Source organism: Bidens hawaiensis, unplaced genomic scaffold (assembly GCF_021521415.1).
Source record: "Bidens hawaiensis isolate Kalapana, Puna unplaced genomic scaffold, B.hawaiensis_p1.1 tig00019655_1, whole genome shotgun sequence".
In the NCBI taxonomy this organism is placed as follows: Eukaryota; Viridiplantae; Streptophyta; class Magnoliopsida; order Asterales; family Asteraceae; genus Bidens; species Bidens hawaiensis.
The window spans coordinates 135,202-150,797 of record NW_027492979.1 but is presented as its reverse complement, the minus strand read 5'-3'; the positions used below and the strand labels follow the sequence as shown (position 1 = coordinate 150,797).

General features: G+C 37.2%; 1 pseudogene across 1 annotated transcript; it reads right to left on the bottom strand.

Annotated features, from left to right (window-relative positions):
* Window positions 1–6,098: 6,098 nt before the first annotated feature.
* Window positions 6,099–7,329, bottom strand: LOC143558759 (uncharacterized; annotated as a pseudogene). Its single transcript, XR_013139798.1, has 2 exons — window positions 7,052–7,329; window positions 6,099–6,966 (listed from the first exon to the last, which is right to left on the bottom strand). The product of XR_013139798.1 is annotated as an uncharacterized LOC143558759 (transcript).
* Between the last annotated feature and the right edge of the window lie 8,267 nt (window positions 7,330–15,596).

Below are 15,596 nucleotides of genomic sequence, written 5' to 3'. Positions count from 1 at the left end.
TCTGACTCACTACCGGTGTCCACTAGGACTCTTGACACCTCATAATGAGCGATGTGTGCAGTGATGACTAGAGGACTGCTGATAGACGGGCCTCCTCTGATTCTTGGAAAGATTACTTGTTGCTCGCGCCAATCCCCTTGGATTTGTGCGCTTCTCTTCCTCGATCTTTGCCCTTGTCTTCCTCCTTCAGCTACACAGATTCTTTTGAATTTTTTACTGGCTGAGGCTCCGTCTGGTTGTTCGTTCTCTGGTCATGGGTTTTTTACTAGGTGAGCCAACTTGCCTGATTTCACATCTTTTTCGATCGCATCCTTCAAATGGTGGCATGCATCGGTGTTGTGCCCCGTGGATTTGTGAAACTCACAATATTTGCCACTGTTTGGTGGTCCCTTATGGAGTAATGGCCTGGGGCTTTTAAACTGGACATTCTCTGTGCTTAACACTTGCGAAGGCGTTTTGGTGAGGGGAGTCCATATTCTTGGCAGAGGTCTATTAGGCTCTCTGCCGCCTTCCTTCTTGTCACCCTCTCCGCGATTAAGAATGTCTTTTTGGGGCTGGGGTGAACTTTGTTGCGCTTGCTTTTCTGCGGGAGAATAATTGGTTTGTTGCAACCTGGACCATACGGAGTTTTGTTTGCCCCTCCTTTCATTGTTGCGTGGTGCTTCTGTTTGATGCCCTCTATCTCTTGCTCTGTCTTGGGCAATTTGTTTTTCATTTCGCGCGAAGACTCGCGACGCTTCCATAAGCTTAGCCCAAGTGGTTGGCATGCCTTCTCTGCTCACGAGAGCTCTGCGGAGTTGATCACTGCGCGCACCTTGTATAAAGGCAACGCGCAAGAGTTGTTCAGTGATGCCTCCAATTGCAAGAGATTCCTGATTGAAACGAGTTATGTAGTCCTCAATGGTTTCATCATTCCTGCGCACGCAGTGCATGATGTCATCGGGGTCGCGCGTGTGTCTGCGCTACTGTACAAAGTGAGCCTGGAACTTTTCCAATAGCTCTTCGAACCCATCGATTTGTCCTGTCGGCAAGCTTTCGAACCAGACACGCGCTGCGCCCGTGAGACAGCGAGCAAACATGTGACACCATGTTGGCATCGTCCAGCTTTCTAGGTTTCCAGTGTTGTAAAAACCTTGTAAGAAATCATCTGGATCTGTTGTACCATCGTACTTGCCCAAACCACTTGGCATCTTGGTTTTGTGTTGAATGGGAGCCTTCGCAATGCGCTCAGTGAATTTTGAATGTTTTACCAAGATGGCTGGCCTATATGGTGTGATTACGTCCACTTGCTCTTTCGCTTGTGGGTTGTATAGTGTGTATAGATCCATATCAGCTTTGGCTCCAGGTGCTATGTTCATGTGTGCGCGAAGCTGTGAACCTCCTGCATGAGTATCTCGCGTCTTCCTCATGCTGTGCACCTCTTCCTCATCACTAATATCAGCGTGTTCGGTGTGAACAGAATGACCGTCTTCCGGCGCGCGCGCCTTTTTTGTTGTTCCCTGAATGGTTTGTTTATCAAATGCGAGCCTTTGTGTTAAGTCGGCTAACTTTTTGTGTTTTACCAACTCATTGTATTTGTCCATTAAACGCCGTTGTTCGTTTATGAGCCATTCTTTAGGGTCATTGGTTTCAACTTCCGGACCCATTGGTCCTTTTTGTTTTGTACCAGTCAGATTTTGGAACGTGAGATCGTCTGGAGGAGTTTCAGTCTGGCTATGAGGTGTTGTGTTGAAGGGATGGTTACTGGTGGTGCGCGCAGTGTCACGCGGCGCCCTCAGAACCTGATGTCCCTCATTAACATCTTCAAGCTCATTATCCTCCAGAACTTGATCATTGTTTCGAACACCGGAAACCATGGTGAAGATTTTCAGAGAAAACTGATGAAATAGTGGTTTTGTTGCCGTTGTCCCACGAATGGCGCCAATGAAGAAACGTGTATCAACTTACTTGTATTCAATCAACGTTCCTCGGGTGTAAGTGTGCTATATCACCGATGGTTTTCCGAGATACGAGTTATTCCACCTACAAAACGAACAGCACTGTGAGCTTACCCCTCAGAAAGGGACAGAGGGGTCCTCTTTGGGGTAACCCTCCGGTGTGAGAATAAGATATTGCAGGAGAAGATAAGAGATGTGAAAATGAGTAAAGGATTCAGAATATATTTCTTGCTTGACCTCAACTATGGAGGTGGTGTGGTATTTATAGTATTAGGGTTTCCAATGATTGGGCTCAGACCCAATTAGGGCCTTTTTGGCCTCCTCCTATTGCTTCGCGCCACGTGTACTTAGGACACCTGGTGCTTTTTCATTGATTATTCTCTGACCAAGGTATTTTACCTGACCCATGTGCCATCACGTGGTGGCACATGGGTTTTGCTGAGTTGTCCACCCTTCATTGGCAGCTGTCAACATCAGCACATTCTTTATTCCTTAAAAGATACCTTCTGGAAGGTTGTCTGATGAGTACAATCATGGTTGTCCTTATCCTGATTTGGATTAGACTATTGTCTCATTTTTTGTGTTGTCCTTTATGCGCCTATCCCGGGGATGCGCAAGGTCTTCTCTTTATTCTCACGCGCAGATGTTTCATGCGCAGATGTGATATGCGTGAGCATGTGATATGCGTAAGCATATGTAATGTGCGTGAGCATATGTGATATGAGCCACGCGCAGATGTGATATGCGTGAGCGTATGTGATGCGTGAGCGTATGTGATATGCGCCACGCGCATAGGTTTTGGCTTTGTGTCTTCATGACATCCTGATTTCAAGCCTCTTATCTATATCTTGTGAGTTGACCCGCCCCGCTCGATATAAAGGCGGGTGCATACCCCTTCAATGCCTTTTTGCATCTCAAAAAACCAGCCTTAACAAGCACTCTACTGGATCTTGTGAGAACCTACTTTTGTTATTAATTTAGTATATTGAATATCTATAAAATAAATTACCCTAAAGTTTATCAATGTAAAACACTATTATTATATCAGACAAAAATGGTTTTGTAACGAATTAATTTGTGAGAATCTCAAATAAAAACTAAATTGTACCAAAATCTGCAACGAACTACATTGATGATTAGGGCTTTAGCCAAACTGAATGAGACCTTGTGTATTGACGAACGGACATTTTATGAACACATAATTTAATCAAACTTCTTGTTTGTGTTCGTTCATTAAGGAAATGATTTTGTTGGTTAACTTTATAAATGAAAATAACCGAACGCAAGTCAACATATATTAATCTGATGGATAAAAATAAACATTCTTAAACTTAAGCATTAGACAATCACTCAAAATATGTATAAAATGAAGTATTAGGGTGTCTCTAGCATAAAATGCTAAAAGCTACGGTAATAAACTAACAAAGATTATAACATATTTATAAAGTTTAAATGTTACGATACCAAAAAAAAAGGAATACAAAAGTATAAAGAAACTTTTACTTACTGCACATGAACAAACTAGCGTCAACGAACATAAAAGAATGTGAAGGAACATACCTAAGTGGACACATTACCGAATGTACACGTACACAACTGAACAGGCGTAACCTTATTAATGCACGCTCATTTAATTAAGCGAACAGAATTTCTTGTCATGTTTGCTCATCAAGTAAATGAACAAATGTAAATAAACATATGGCCAAATGGTTCACAAACAGTTTGTTGAAAGTTCGGTTTTATTAATAGCCTAAATGATGATCCTAGAAAACCATAAGAAAACTTAACAAGACAATCAAATAAGAAAGAATCTCAATTGCATATGAAAAAAGGTAATATAATTGTATCTAATGATTTATATAGTCGATAGTTTCAATTTTGTTTCAACTGCGGCCACCACACCTAGTGATAACATTGCAACCTCGGCTATATGGGTTAGCTTGGCCTCTGCTATTGCAGTCGTAATAAGATTTGCCACGTTGGTTACATGGAACATTATTCTTTTGCATTGCCTCATAACTTATGTAGCCCCTTCCTGCTAGAATTCGTCGAGCGCTTTCAGACTCCATCATCATCTCTTCTTCAGGGTCGATGGTATCCCTTACAAGTTGACCTGACTCGTTAGAGAGGTGACTCAACACCTCCCAATTCGGTTTATAGGGCGTGTTCATGGATGAGGAAACTGCAAAACAAGAAAACATCATAGCCCAAATGATGAGAAACATAATACCATTAGTCGTTTTAGACATGATTATGGTAAATGAAGAACAGAGAATAGAGGTTTTTGGTGTTATTGTTTTTATGGTGTATTGGCTCTTGTTTCATTGAGGATATAAATTTGAGAATTTGGTGGAGAATTACTAGATGTGTTTTGTGGTTTACATTTACTATCCACAAATTTAGAGAGATCCATTTGTTTTTGACATGATGGGGCCACAAATATAAATTTCTAGAGCTAAAATGTCACCTAAGGCCTAATTGGGTAAAAATACATTAAATTGCCTAAAAACTTTATTTCGTGACATATATGGGAATTTTATGTATACCTCTTAAATGGTACCAAAGGCAAGAATAGACGAAATTAAAATTAAAATAGCAAAAACGAAATACACCGTTCTATTAACCCTGAGAACCAGTTACCTGGTAAACTCATAAAATCATACCAATACCCTGCTACCCAACATGAATAAATCGCAACTTATGCCGGATAAGTGAGCTTCAAGAGGTTATGATAGAAAACAAAATTCAAGTTCGCGATGTTGTGAGAGAGAAAAACGTTCTTACCATTGTACGTTCACTTGAACCTCTTGAAGTAATCCTTTTCTAAACCTTATAATCAGTGTTCGAGTTTGGGGAAATCAAAATGAGCGATTTTAACTAAATTTAGATGAACATAGCCATGTTGTAACTAGTCTTGACCCGTCATAAGTTCGGCCTCCCATAGACTGCCAACAAAAAAAAACATTGTCTTTGCCTGCCAATATTTATTGTGGTTTGGCCATCAACATGGGGTGTATGATCATTTCTCTTGTATGTTTAAAATTGAAGAATAAGATAAGGAACACAGAACAAACAAATGTCATGAAAGATTTGAAAACGATATCGTGTTAATTAAATCGATGATTTTGACATACACCCACCGACTGATGCCAATATAGTGAATTGGTAGTAATGTTTGAAAATGAACAATAACATTGATGGACAACCTTTGGAACAGATCAAACACCACATGTTACGTTGACATGTCATACAATTTTGTTCACACTAACAAATGATTAGTTCATAAATAATTGTTAACTTAAAGATTTGATTTTTTGAAAATAACTAATTCAAAAGGTTTAAGTTTAATTTGATGAAACAAGTTTTTTCGACAGATTTTATTAATGTTTATCTTATTTTGTTCGTGCTTTTTATGTATTTTATTCAAATGATAAGAATTAAGATTTAAGTGGGAATTTACACTTTTATGAGAAAACGTTGATAAAGGTACTAATCATTCAAATATCATATGTTTACACCACAAAAAGCAGAAATAATTCTATCATTATTTATAAAGTGATTTGAAAAGTAGTATTGATAAAATGATGAGGCATCTATTTGCGAAAGGTGGTTAGTACTCAGTAGGCCTTTACTTTGACTCGTCATGACTTGAGATGTGATATATGTTGAACATGTGTCAACATGGATAATCGTTCTTAATTCAATCAACATCTTGGTTTTAAAACTTTATTATTTGTTTGTTTGTATTAACATGCCTAAATTAGTCTTATCTCCTTTGGTAATTGTTTCACCCATACGTGTGAAAAAAGCCGAAAAAACGTTTTATATACAATTAAAAACCAAAAAAACCAAACCAAAAACAAAACCGACGGTTTAATTTTATGTTTTTTAAAAAGTGAAATAAAACACACGTTTACTGTTTATTTTATATTTTATTGACGTTAACCGTCTGATATTATTATTTTCTATAAACAAAGATGGCTTGTATGGTTTTGATTGGTGGCCACCGATGCCGCCCCTCCTTTCCTTTTCCCTCTCGCGACCCACTCATGCAAACCACATGACGCCCACGGTGCGGTGCTTGATGCCCCAATGTTAATCTACGAAGTATAGCCTTAGAGTCCATGTTAATATATCTACGGTTAAAGACATAAAACTATCTTAAATAATAAAAGTTAAATATTAAAATTTATTCAACCAAAGTATTCATTTCACGTTTATACATACTATCCACACATATAATTTTTGTTTACGGTGTAGTGACGATATACACTCGTTTATTAACATTCAACTACTTGTATCAATCCAACAAACAAAACCCTATCATTACAATATAACCAAACACTCCAATTCTCTCTTTCAAATCATTAAATGTACCACAAAACCAAGCATCACCGATACAAGTGATGTAATCATGGTACCAGAAAGCGGTGGCATCGCCCCCGAACTGTTTCTTCCAGGGGACGATCCACCACCACCTTCTTCTGGGAAACCTGCAGCTTCTCCACCAGAACCAGGAGATTCCCCGCTACCTCCCCCAGGAGAAACTGTACTTCCCCCACTAGGAGAATCTGCAGTTCCTCCTACAGGGGAATCTGTTGGCGGGGACACGGTGGGTGTCCCAGCTGGTGATAATTTAGGGGCTCCTGCTGTGGAAGGCGGTGAAACAGGGGATATGGTAGGTGAATAGACAGGAGATACCGCTCCAGAAGGTGGTGAAACAGGGGATACAGACGGTGCAAGTGGAGTAGATACATCAGGAGACGGTGGCATGGTTGACGAAGAAGGCGGAGTAGCAATAGATGGAGGCGGTGATCGGATCCTAAGAGCCAAAATACCACAATTAGCTTCTGACCTTGATCACAATTCGATTTATTACCCGAGATAAAATAAAATGGACCCGATCGATCAAACTTAAACGTCGAATCACCCCCTTCCAACTTAGTAATTGGGTTGGTTGCATTGCATCCATCATAATCACTTTTGTTCACCACCAAAACAGAATCCGACCCACCATCGTACTTAAAATCTGCAAGGTACATGTATAGGTGGTTTACAGGAGTAACTTAGTAAATAAATAAAAATAAATAAAAGACGAAAGAGAGAAAACGAACGTAGGGTATCGTTGATCAGAAACCGCAATCTGCTAGACCAACTGTCGTAGCTTTCGGACGGGTGTAAGGTCCAACCATCTTTACCACCAACTTGGAAGGTGTTTGCATGGGAAGAAGATATGAAAGTGATGAAGATCAAAAACAAGATCGTTTTGTGAAACACCATGATTGATCAGAGAATTAAAGTTGTGAGTCAAAATAATGGAGGTATGTTTTGTATTAAAAGAAGAAGACAAGATCTCTCTGTTTACACGCGGCAAAAACATATAAAGCCTAACGTCAATATATTAATTACGTAGACTTAGAATAGCATGCAAATAGGAAGTCTCGTACCGGCTACCGACACTTAGGTTGTTGTTGTAATCTAGACATTTGTGGAACAGAACTAACTTTAGTAGAAAATCTATTTAAGTTTTATTTTAAAAAAAGAAAAAGAAACTCCCGGCCTAAGGTTTGCTTGGGTATTTGATACATATTTTTTTCTTTAACAAATTTTACACTTCGCCAACTAAGTTGAGCGATTCATAGATCCGCCTTCTTCTCTCTCTTAACGGTTAGTGTCACACTGTGACACGGGATTGAAATTTCAAATTGGTGTCTAGTTTATAGACCAATGGGAATGCGGAAGAGTAAAAAGAATCACCCAAAAAAAATAATAATCATAAGACCTTTAAATAATTTAAGTTTGAAAAAATGGCAAAACTAATCTTTTATGTTTGCATGAGTTTTCAATGTCTGTCATTTGAAAAATTTAATGACTGAAATCATATTATATGTTTCAAATATGTATCACGTTATGTCCTTTTACACTAACTCCGTTAATTTATCTCGTTAACTCTGATCACATGACCCCCACGTGTGGGTAAATACGTAATTCCCCTCTCCAGCTCATCCCCCCACCTTTTAATACCCTCCCCGTCGTTTCCCTCCTTCAATTAGAGAAATTAGGGTGACACCGTAATCAAAATTGGGAAATTGGGAAGCCATAATCAAAATTGGGAAGGATGGTGTTCTGTGAATGTGGTAAAGAAGCCGTGATAAAAACCTCTTGGACGGATGAAAACCCAGGTCGTCGGTTCTATTCATGCCCTGTCCAGGTACATATTTCTCTTCTTTTTATTTTTGCTTAACACAAGTAATTATATGTTTTTGCTTGAAATTAGGGTTCAAATTGCAAATTTATTGGATGGTTTGATCATAAAAAGTGTCAAAGGTGCATGGACATCATACCTGGTCTGCCAAGAACTAAGAACAGTATTGAAAACTCTAACAACAATCTTGAGGAAGCTAATAATAGTCTTGAAGAAGCTAAGAACAAGCTTGAGGAATCAAACAAGAATCTTGGATACAAAGCAAGCAAAATGAAAAAGATGTTAATTTCTAGTTGGACATGCTTCATAATTTATGTACTTTTCTTCTAGATGAATGCAACTTTTGTTTAGGTTAATAAGGTGTTTATGTTGTCTTGTAGTGTTGACTCTTGTAGTGTTGACTTATGACACCTTCTAATGTAAGTTTTCAAGGTTGATGAAAAATGTTTTCAAATCATGTTTCAAATCCACTATGCATGTTAGTTTTTTGTATTTTGACTGCACTTATTTGTAGTGGTTCATTTGAGTGCACTGAATGTGCATTTTACAATGCAAAGTAACCAAATTTTCATTTGATTGCATTAAATGTGCATTTAACAATCAATAGTAGTTGACTGCACTAGCCATATGTTGACTCAAGCAGCCAAATGCTGACTGTGATAACCAAAGTGTGGCTACACTAACCAAACAACCTGGCCTTTGTATTTGTTCAGTTGTCAAAATATTCACTTATAAATCATTCATAAGAAAGTCATTACAGAAACCATTCAAAATATTCACTAACACAAAGTCAAAAACATCAACCAAAGTCATTAAATAAACCATTGAACCAAAGTCATTAAATAACCAAATTGTTAAAACAACAACACCAAAATAGCATCCTAAAGTCATCAAACCAAGTTCAAAACACCAAATTAACAACATCCAAACATACATTTAAACAAATACTATATAAAGAATAAACATATTCCAAAAGACAACTCATCCTAACATACTGCCCAATCTTCCAGAAAACCAATCACCTTGCCTTGGTGCATGTCCTCATGTTGTGTCATGTGGAGCCTCACTTTGAACAAGCTCCTTTGGTTTCTTTCTTTGACAACTTACCACCTTAGCCTAACTTAGATGTTGATCTCTTCCTTACCTTTTTGGGTCTACCAACTTGTTTGTTAGGATAGGGAGGAGTAAGAGCTGTAGGAACTCGAGACTTTGGCCATAAGGGCAGGGCCGTCTCCGAGAATCCCTTAAATGTAACAACTCGGATTTTTCATATAATATATACCCGACCCATTTTCGTTATCGGGAAATTTTAATTAACAAAGCATCGCGTTTATCGAGTCATTAATATTTTATTATTATTGTTTATTTTATTTATTTATTTTACCAAAATAACTTTCATTCATATACAAATTACACCCTAAACTATAGTTTTAGTCTCTTATGCACCCATACGTATCTGCATGGACCAATTTCCAAACCTGCCCAAAGTTATTATATCTTATCTTCACCCAGATCCATTAACCCAAACCAAAACCCGGAAACCTGTTATGAACCCAACCCGCGACCCATTTCGTATTCTTGTAGCTTAATCTTCGCGTTTTAGTTGGAGTTTATCTTTTCAGATCGTTTATATGCGTATTATAACTAACACTATCAATTTAATTGGAAAACAAGATCCAAATATATTCGTATTAACATATAAAACGAACCCGTCATTAACAATACACCTATATACCATATAGAATCGATTATCTCACAATTAAACGTACCTGAACGACCCTCATACCATCGCGATCTGTAACCCTAAAGTTAATTATACTCTAACAGACTACAAGTATCGTGTTTATGATTGTGTTTGGCTGGCTTCGTGTGGATCAAATTAATCGTCTGTAGATCATCTTTAAGGTAATTAAATACAACATTAAGCTCGTCGTTCATCATTCTTAATAACTCTATGGTTGATTAAACCATTATGTACAGGTTTAGTCAATTGTGAAATCTAGGGTTTTAATCAAATTGGGGATTTTGACTTGTATTGTTTATAAACTTTATTTCTTGGGTTTAAAACAACTAACACACCCAGCCCTGGATTGGGTGTTTGTGAGCTAACCTTGGAGCGGCTGGGCACCGGGTTCGAGTCCCAGCAACCCACTTTTTGTTTCTTTATTTTTGTTTTAGTGTTTTAAGCATTTAAATGAGTTTATAAACTTTTATAACTATTATTAAATATAATACAAATCATTATTTTATTCAAACCGACATCCTGGAGTACATTCTTATCAATTACTCTCGCTAAGTTTGTATATATATATATGTATGTTTATATATTTATATATATGTAAGTATTGTAAATATATATTAATAATAAAAATCAATCAACCGTTCAATAAACATTCTAATCTCAAACATAACCCAATCACATCGAAATATTAATTCATTAAATTATATTATATAAATTATAACTAATTTATATTATTATTTTTATCTAGGAATCCTTGTCGGTGTATCCCGAAGGGTTCATCTTTCTCACATCGCCACTTATATTTCGTTCATCCGATCATGTGAGTAATCACTCCCCTATTTCCTTGTTTTCAACTGTTTGGGGACACTTGCGTACCATTTATCAAATTATTTATCTTATTATTTCTCAAACACAAACTGTGATCTTTGTGTTGTGTATCAACTGAATGACTGTCTGTTACTTGCTATTTGCTTACTTTCTTACTTGAATCGCATTCGGAGAGGTCCATCATAATCTCATTATAGTATGATCATACGACCGCCGTAGTGGCCAGAGCCCGATCGCATTGGCAATGGTTTCACCGACACTCATTACTTGCTTAACGGTTTCATTGTTTATACTCACAGATAACAATTTTGTATATTTTTACTCATTCATATATATATATATATCATTATATATTACTATTTTTGTTTGTGTCAAAACCGGTGATCTACTCACTCAATATGTGTTGTTGACAAATATATATTTTGTACGCATTTGCAGGTTATAGATTGGATTGCTTATCGAACTGAAGCTCACGTAGAGATGACTTTCAACTGATAGCTCTAAATCATGCGTCAGATAAGTACTCTTGTGAACTTTCAACTGTCTAGACGCGTAAGCTATCACTTTTCCTCGTTGCATCAACACACAACCTAATCCACGATACGAAGCATCAGTACAAACAACCAAATCATCGTCACCATAGAGTAAATCAAGGATTGGAGCTTGCGTGAGCCTCTTCTTTAATTCCTCAAAAGATTCTTCTTGGAACTTTCCCCAACTGAATACTTCCGACTTTCGGGTCATACCGGTTAACGGTGCGGCTATCTTGGAGAAACCTTCGATGAATCTCCTATTGTAGCCAGCTAACCCTAAGAAGCTTCATATATCAATCGGATTCTGTGGAGTCTTCCAATTCGTTATTGCTTCAATCTTAGCTGGGTCCATGGTAATCCCTTTAGGATTAATCACATGACCTAGAAATTGCACTTCTCTTAACCAGAACGCGCATTTCAAAAACTTAACATACAAATTTTCTTCCTTCAGAGTCTCCAATACCTCTCTCAGATGCTCAGCATGATCAGACTCACTCTTTGAATAAATCAATATGTCGTCGATGAAAACGATAACTGAATTATCCAACATCGGCCGACACACCCTATTCATCATGTCCATAAATGCTGCGGGAGCATTCGTTAGACCGAATGGCATTACGAGAAACTCGTAGTGTCCATATCGCGTACGAAAAGCTCTCTTAGGGATGTCTGCCTCTTTCACTTTTAGCTGATGATAGCCTGATCTGAGATCTATTCGTGTGAACAAACTTGAACCTTGCAGTTGGTCAAACAGATCATCGATCCTTGGCAAAGGATATCTATTCTTTACCGTAAGTTTGTTAAACTCGCGATAGTCTATGCACATTCTCATGCTTCCGTCCTTCTTCTTCACGAATAACACTGGCGCGCCCCATGGGGAAACACTTGGTCTAATAAAACCCTTGTCGAAGAGTTCCTGCAGTTGGGACATCAATTCTTTCATCTCAGACGGCGCTAGACGGTAAGGTGCTTTCGAGACGGGTTGGGCTCCTGGTACTAAGTCTATCTAAAATTCTATCTCTCGCTCCGGTGGCAACCCCAGAAGATCCTCAGGGAATACTTCTGGGTAGTCACGCACGATAGGAACATCTTTCAGTTCCTTCGTCTCGGCCGTAGCGTTGACAACATATGCCAGGTAGGCACCGCACCATCGCCTTAACAATCCCTTGGCTTTTATCATTGAAATGACATTAAGCCCAGAACTTTCCTTATCACCATAGACCGTCACCGCTCTACCATCAAAGGACTTTAACCTTATCATTCTACTCTTACACACTATCTGAGCCTCATACTCAGACAACCAATCCATTCCCAAAACCACGTCGAACCCTCCTAAGTTCATAACATACAAAGTAACAGGGAACTCATTTCCCTCTAACTCTATCTTACAGTCCTTAACCATTTCCATTATTTTAACCGAAGTGTCACTAGCGGTTTCTACTATAAAAGTTTCAGACACTCGGCAACATTTCATTTTATAGCTAATTTACTAAAGGGCGTGGCTACGAAAATTTTGTTCGCACCCGAATCAAACAATACAGAAGCTGAAATACCATTTACTAGAAACGCACATGTGACGACATCTGGAATCTGCTTGGCTTGTTCTTGAGTCAGCATGAAGGCTCTGGTCTTTGGCCTTGTTGGTTCAGCATCCTTCTTTCCGCTTCCTCCAGCTTCAGTACACTCTCTGGCCATGTGGCCGGTCTTGCCACACCGGAAACATGCCCGCTTCTCATTGTAACAACTCGGGTTTTCGAATTTATATAAATACTCGACTCGTTCAATGTTCGGGTTATTTTTAAATATAATTGGCATTTATCGAGAAAAATTGATTATATATAATTATTTATAATTAAAAATTTAAACTATGTACACTTTTAGCCCAAAATATATATTCTTACCTCTTATATATCCAACCTCAAACTCCAAGGATCAAATTGTAACTTTGTGATATAACCCATTTTCAAGCTGGATTATCCGTTTACCCATGTCCTTATTTATGTGGGTTTTCTTGTACCCGACTCCAATAATCATCAAATTAGGCTAGTAAATCCGTTTGTAATCAAGTTTTGATCTAGGAAATCATTCACATAAATCAAACGCGGCTTCACCGACGTTTTATACAAGTTAATTGTATCAATCATGATCCGATTTCCATTCTTAACCGTTCGAAACCCTAATCCCTAATCCTATATAAACGATGACTTTATTCCAATTAAATTCGCACATAGTATCCCACAGCCGTCGCCATTTGTAGCCCCATAATTAATTATAACCTAGTTGTGATCTCGATAGCTTTCTGAGGTGTTCTTTGGCCAACGATAATCACGTCCCGTTCATCCTTGTTCATAACATATTAAGGTAATTGTTGTATATGGTTTTAATCGTGATTTTGAGCATATCAAAAGCCCCAACATCAATTTGATTATTAGGGACGGGTTAGATCAAATTGTTGATTAGGGTTTATAATCAAATCTGATAAGAACATGTTGCGTATTTAAATTATGGAAACTGTGTTTTAAATGCTTGTAGCTGTAGCTCAGTTGGTTATTACTGGTGTGTGGTGGGGCGGAGGTCGCGGGTTCAATCCCCCTTCACCCTTTTATTTAGGAAAATTATTGTTTGTTTTATTTTAAAACATTTAACCATTATATTAATAATAATAATAATTAATTAATTAAAATCATTTTAATGAAAACCGACTTTTAATACTCGTTATTCACGTTTTCGTTCAAATATATATTACTAATGCAAGTTGTAACTTAAAAAACCAACGTTTATATATATATATATATATATGTAGTATATTATAACTAATGTTTCAATAGATATATAAATCAAGTTAACTAACTCATATATATTTATAAAACTACAAATAATATTTATTAAGTTATGTTATTATAAATCTTTATTAAGTTATATAATGTTTCCAAAATTTATAATTATTTAAGTTAAGTATTTTTATTTATAATTTTGTACAATTAAAGTATGTTATTTTCTATAAACCTTTGATAAATAAAAGTGATAATCAAATATAATCTATTAATATTAAAATTACGTTAGAATGCACTCTAATCATCGAATCCCGAACCTCTATCTAATCTTAGTTCCATTATTTAAATTATTCTTATGTTCCTCAATTATCCGTTACTAGGACATCTCGTCGGTGTTTCTCGAAGAGCTTGATCAATCACCCGCATTCTTATTATTATCCTTTTCGTTTTTGCTCGTCTGTTAAGGTGAGTACCACATTCCCCTATTTTACTTGTTTTCTCACGTTTTGGGGACATATGCGTAAACATACTTTCTCATATATACTTATACACAAAACTACAACTTTGTCTTATGTGTTAACAACTTTTACCTTACTTGTTTATGTGCTTATTTGCTTTGTATGCTTTCGCATTCGGAGAGGTCCAACATAATCTCAGTCTAGTATGATCATACGCCAGTCGTTATAGCTTTGTGCTTCTCGACATCTCAGTTATACTTGCTCATTTGGTTATTTTGTTATTCGCATATGACTTGTTTCAAATACATATATTTATTTATACTTTGAACTGGTGTGTTGCTCACTCAACCTTGTGTTGACAAACTATATTATTTTCAACGCATATGCAGTTATTCGTTTGATGTGAAGTACAAGATCACTTAAGGATTTATGCTAGAAGAAAAACTTAATAAGATATATTGTTATTGATTGATATATGTACTTGTGTATTTAAATTTTGTATGGATAATTGTTATTTGGAAATTTATTTAATAGATATCGACACTTTTAATAATGCATGATAGTAACCTTGAGAGCTGTGTAATCAGTTCACGCCCCGGCATTTCCGCCGTAGGTTGGGGTGTGACAGATTGGTATCAAAGCCAGGTTTAAGATAGGTCGTTAGAAATTGCCTAGACACAGGTTTAGGAACCCTATACGTGCCTATCTGTTTACCTTTATGTGTTTAAATTAAATTGTTTACAGCTTTTTAGATAATTATTTAATGATTATTTATTAGTTATTGTTATGTACACAAACTCTGAGGCCATGCCTCAACATTCAAGGAAAACTTTTCGAAAATTAGATTGCTTTTATTTTCGGGAAATTCCCTAAGAATTCCCACATGTTGTTTTTGCTCGTTATCCTTAGGGCTAGGTTATGTGGCATGCCCCTATCATATGAAAAGGGGTGAGAAACTGTGAGTTGGGCACTGGCAAAACGGTTCCAAGAACCAAAGGTAAGACGCTAATCCTTACTTAGGTGATAACCTGACCACTGTACTCAACCCTATGGAACCGATCGAGACCAATGAATGCCATATGACTGACACCCTAAGCTGTCAACCGTGACCACATTAGTG